Source organism: Copidosoma floridanum, unplaced genomic scaffold, assembly GCF_036245765.1.
Source record: "Copidosoma floridanum isolate Cflo_tuat_1 unplaced genomic scaffold, Cflo_Japanese_pri ptg000013l, whole genome shotgun sequence".
NCBI lineage: Eukaryota > Metazoa > Arthropoda > Insecta > Hymenoptera > Encyrtidae > Copidosoma > Copidosoma floridanum.
This window is the reverse complement of record NW_028321890.1, coordinates 5,902,228-5,908,162: the sequence shown is the minus strand read 5'-3', so window position 1 is coordinate 5,908,162 and position 5,935 is coordinate 5,902,228. Positions and strand designations below refer to the sequence as shown.

Below are 5,935 nucleotides of genomic sequence, written 5' to 3'. Positions count from 1 at the left end.
CTCACACTTGGGTGTACATACACACACATACACACACATATGCACACATACATACTTCCATTAATCTTCTGTTTATTCATGCTTGTTTATTCGTTTCTTTAATTCACATTAAACGGAGTATGAGTGAGAAAATTTAACAACTAAAAGAAAAATTCTGATTTTGAGGAAAAAAATTAAGCCTCATATGGCATGATTTCTACGAATACGAGTGAAACAAATAACCAACGTTAGACCGATTTTTAAGTGAATCTTGAACAATTTGATGATCAAGACAGTATTTCTGAGTTTGTTGCTAGTGATAATGATGTAACAATTAAGAAACTCAAATTCCTAAAAATCGAATCATTTTCTTGTATGTTCCAAAAAATTAAAGATTTCATGTCACTAAAAAGAGTTTAGTAAAGCAGCGACCATCCGTGTATAAGATTTTTTCTTATCATTTGCTAAATTTATTTGTCGTTGTTTTCTATCCAAAAGCCTTAAATACACACATACTTACCATAACCACTACTGTTAGTACTGTACAGTAGATATATGTTATTATACATATAAACATATACTCCGGCCAGGCCCTGATCATAGCCTGGGATCAAACTCATTACATTGTATGATCTACGCTACATTTAAGCCGGCCCAGTTCCTTGCATCGATGTAAGGCTTCCCTACTGAAAATATATGGCTATTTTTTTTAGCCATAATTTTTGCCCATAATTTTAGCCATAAATTGTGGCCAAAATTAATGGGCATGATTTTTGGTGCATATTATGGCCAAAAAATATGGCTAAAAAATATGGCTAAAAAGTATGGCCAAAAAATGTAGCAAAAAATATGGCCAAAAAATATGGCTAAGAAATATGGAAAAAAAATGTCCACAAATTGTGGGTAAAAAATCTAAGGATATCGTGACCACTATCGGTCTTATGAGTTAAATGACATATTATTTAACTAACAAAAGTTATTAGGTTACCATGTGCAAGTACTAAAAATAAAACACACATTTAAAATATTTATGAGGAGAGCAATTTGGAGCTAGAATAAAGAAGTACAATACAATTACATAACTTTTTACTGTATATTTTGCTGTATCCTTACATGTACAATAGAAAAACAGCCACTTACATACAATTTGATGTGTACCAAAACAATTTAGTTCATTATTGCTATATCTTTTTCTGTGTTATTTCATTATTAAGTAATAATACACAATCCAATACTTTAAAAATCTTTCCCCATTTCCCAAGTTATTACAGTGCAAAATGTCAGGAACAAATCCATCTACAATGTTAAATTTTGGTAAGTCTGCTAAAACTGTAACTTTTTTAACGCCTTTTACGCCTTTCCCTTCATTTTCGTCAAGTGCTTCCAGTGCATGTAAGACCAAATTGGACTCGGTTCGTTAAGAGACTGGTACGTCTAAGTTAACATATTTGATGCTGCGACCTCTACCTTGCTTGACATTCAGACCAGGGTATAAACACCAACTACACCCATAGTAACCGTTACTTTGTTTTACTCCCTGCATTGGCACACGTGCTTGCGAATCAACACAGCAGCGTATCGCGTACACTTTTAAACGACGTTGATTACCGTTAATTGTACATTTAACTCCTACATCTGCTAACTCATTTATCAGTTCAACGAATGGTCTAAAAAAGATATCCATATCTGGCTTACCCTTCCCAAACCAAATTCCACAAACAACTGGTTTTATAATTCGTTCATCATACGGTATTTCATTGATAATAAGTTGAATTGGCCATTAAGAAAAATTGGAACTGACGAAAATAGGAGATCCGTCACTATTTATAATAGCTGATACAAAGTTCTTTTTTTCTTCATCTGATAGACTACTCAAAATTTTTTTGTACATTAAGCCATCCGTGAGATCTCTTATCACATCATTGTCATTATTTGGGTTATTTTTTAAATTTTCAAAATATTCACTATTTTGCTGAATCAAAGAAGCTATTTCTTTTGCTACGTCGTAAATTACAAAATAGTCAGTGTACGTCGGATCTTTTAAATTAATCATAGTTTGACACGCTGTACATGTAAGTTTTCTTTCAGTCTCATTAAACTGCTTAATTTATGTATCGCATTTATAACACACTGCATGAAACTGTACGTTTTCGCTGCTGCTAAAAAACTTATTGATAAAATATTTGGTATTGGGTACAATTTTATCGATAAAAAAACTATTAATTAATTTAAATAAATCTTTGATTGCAGTCTGCGATAACTTATGAATTACCACAAATTTAATAACTCGTAGCATTACTTCGGATTTACTTACAATTAGCGGTATGGTAATAACAGTTTTCATCTCTTCTTCTTTTTCCATCAAATCGTGCAGATTTCTGAAGGGCCCTCGTTGTCAGTAGTAGCCATGCGTGGTAGAGAATTTTCTTTACTGCTACCCATTTCGTCATCACTGCTATCATCAAATATATGCGGGTAATCATTTCGGAGTCGTTCCTCCTAATGAGTCGAAAATACAGTTTTGTTTAAAAAATCTTTTTTTAATATATATTTTTCTACCTATCTTGAGGGAGAATTAGAGTAGGGGCGGTTATGTAATCAATGTCTACGATTTTGTATAAAAACGTTATTATACATCAAAATTTAGATTTTTTCAATGCTATTTCAAATGGGGAAAAATTAAATTATATTAGTTTTCGTAGAAACTGTTGGTATGCAATCAGTCTGTAAAAAATATACGTTTAGTTAATTTGTTAAAACGTGGTGTAATTCGCAAAAGAAGCTGCCTTTTTTCAAACAATTTTAAATAATTATCTCTATTTAAGTATTTTAACAAATAGAAATCACCTCCCACAAACTTGAAAATAAATAATTTCAAAAAAAATAGGATAACACGAAGTTTTATAGAAATGGGCTCTATATAACACTTTACTTTCGAAAACTATGGCTTCTACCTAATACAATCGATAAAGAAAAATAGGTGCATTGCAGACTTTGGGTCTGTTGAGTTATCTGTTGTCGATTACATGTTTTTGCACCAAGACTTCTACGAATTCAAAATAAAAGCTTTGCCAGAGACATTTAAGCAAAAATAATGTTAAGAAAGAAAAACCGATCATTCTAAAGCAGTACGTGACGTTGGGAAAGTTGGCAATACGATTCTCTATTAGCGTATATCTCTTTAAGTTTTTAGTCTTATCTATTGTAATTAAGTTTAAAAATTTTTGTATGTAGTCATATGTTTGACTTAGATATGATGTCTCCCTTAAGAGAATAAGGGAGATAGAGGTTACGTTAATCGAGAGACTTTTTACCGTTGCAAACTTTGCTCGTTTCTTACTTAACACAATTTAATGAAATTTTGTTTATTGACTTAAAATTTCTCCATAGAAGAGTGCTCAACCCTTAATTTCCCAAAAACAGTAGAACAGCGGAGAAAAAGAAATCGAGAAATTGTATTATTTAACTGTAACTATTTATGTATTCTTAGACGACCCTGAATATGTAAATCTATTGAATTCCAGTTCAACTCAAAATTACACTAAATCAATATATGATTCAAGTAAGACAGATTCTATTTATAAAAATGATAACTTTACTCCGATGAGACCTAGACCAAGAGATAAAGGTAGAGTTTTTATCAAACAATATGTATTGATCCATTCTAATATAACATCAATTTTGTATATTTTCTTTAGGTACCCCTGAAAAAAACGCAACACCATCAAAGCCAGGTAGGTTTTTATTATGATTTCATGAAAGTATATATACAAAAATTTTTATATGATTGTAATTATATTAAATAGAAAACACTAAAAGTGCTATCAGTTCAATTAATGATGGAAAAGATGAAAAAACTGTAAGGGAGAAATTTGAAAAAATTAAAAGAGTGGAAAATAATAAGCATACAAACCAAATCATAAAAAACAGGGACGAAAATCAATGTGAATCAAAGAGGCCTACGAAGCAATCTAATGTTTTATCATCAAAGCAAAACAAAAAAGTAATATACAAGGATATAATTGATTATGATTCCGATGATTATGAATCTGACTTACAAAGAACAAATACTACGCATAACTATAAAGATTTTGAAGAATTTAGATGCAAAGAAACATCTGTAAGTATTTTGAACATATTTTTCACCCAACGGAATTTTTTAATAAATGACTACAACAATCGTACAAAACTTTACAGAAAAAAATGATTCATTTATGTTATGGATACACAATGGAGCTTAAAACATGGAATAACATTCTATCCAAAAAAAGTCAATCTCCATCACTTTTCGTAAAGGAACTAGCACTTGAACTCTATTTGGAACGAGATTTGGTTCTTCGAACAATGGTCTTAGCCAGAGCGGATCCCAGAGAAGGCAGAGCTACACCACGTAAACCTTTTATCCAAAAAAAAATTGGAATTATAAGAAGTAATTTTTACGAGCCTATGTCGTTATTGATATGAATGTATTTCTTATTACTTTTAAAATTTTTAGAGTGTTACCATTATTATTTAAAAGAGAAAAGAAGGGTTATAAACGATAACATTTTAGAGAAGCTTAGGAAAGGTGAGTTAACAAAAGCTAAGAGAAAAGATCTGGAGAGGAACTTGAAGATGTGGGTGTCCCATCTGAGCACAGCAGTCAACACTACTCAAACGTTGGAGAATAGGAGAATGAAAGGTGTACATTGCAAAAAAATTTTCATGACGTATTCATTACAAGTTAAATTTACTAATAAAAATATGTAATATTCGACATATTTTACAGAGCTTAGAGCGGAAGAAAATTTTCAATCTGAAGACGAGGCAGAAAACCGTTCCAAAGAAGAATCTGCAAAAGGATATGAGTCAGAATATAACGAATAATTTCAGTTTGAGATAGATTTCTTTTTTTTTTATGTTACTAATACATACATCATTACAATTTATCTTGCTACCTGATTCTGATAACCAATGTAAAATTGGTAATAATGAGCCAAAGTTTCATTTGTAGTGTTCATAACTAGTGTAAAGATTCGAGTAATATATCAGACGTATATTTTTAAGTTTAGAGATATTTTAGTATGGTACGCATAGTGGGAAAATCAAGAACAAAATTATAATCTGGTTTATTTAATTTCCCTTTTAATGCGATATTTTTTTGAAAATTACAGTGTTTCAAATTTTAAAGGTACTTAATCTAGAAAGTGTAAAACAACAATTATTAAGAGCTGTACACTTAAAGTTGATTATAGAATACACTTAAAGTTGATTCATTTTTCCTACGTTATTTAATAACATTTTATTTTATAAATTATTTCCCTTTCATTTCTTCTGTAGTAACTTGAAATTTCATTGATGTCATTAAGTTCATCACCTAGACACAGTAAGTTATGCATGGTAAGTCACGGTTACGTACGACTTTTTCTTGATCCTCTATGAGTGAGAATATACCAAAATCACAACCTTTTTTTGTATAAAATTTGTGGTCATATTTTGTGGTCATACCTTTTAGCCATATTTTTTAGCCATATTTTTTGGCCATAATATGCACCAAAAATCATGCCCATTAATTTTGGCCACATTTTATGGCTTAAATTATGGGCAAAAATTATGGCCAAAAAAACCAGCCATATATTTTCAGTAGGTTTGCCTAGCCAGGCCCTGGTCCTTCGCCTTTAGATCACATTCTTGTTGGGAGCATCGACCGTGTATGTCTGCTCCACGTATAATGGCCAATGGTGAGGGGTTGAATCTAGTTTATGGACCCTCCATGCGGTGTCTCTACCCATGCTTCAGCGCCCTATATCAGATTAAGTGGTCGAATTTTTCTCTTGTGTCTCTGGAGAGAACTGTCAACTTCTCTCTCTCTCAACGTCAACTTCACTGCTCCTGCCTTGATTAAGTAGTGTATCGTTTGCATGCTTAGTCTTAATCGTAGACATATTAAGAAGTAGATTGCATTTTTTTATGTACA

The 5,935-nt window shown here is 31.4% G+C and overlaps 1 pseudogene; it reads right to left on the bottom strand.

The window, feature by feature from the left end:
• Positions 1-1,759: 1,759 nt before the first annotated feature.
• On the bottom strand, positions 1,760-2,341 carry LOC149374810 (uncharacterized; annotated as a pseudogene).
• Positions 2,342-5,935: the final 3,594 nt, after the last annotated feature.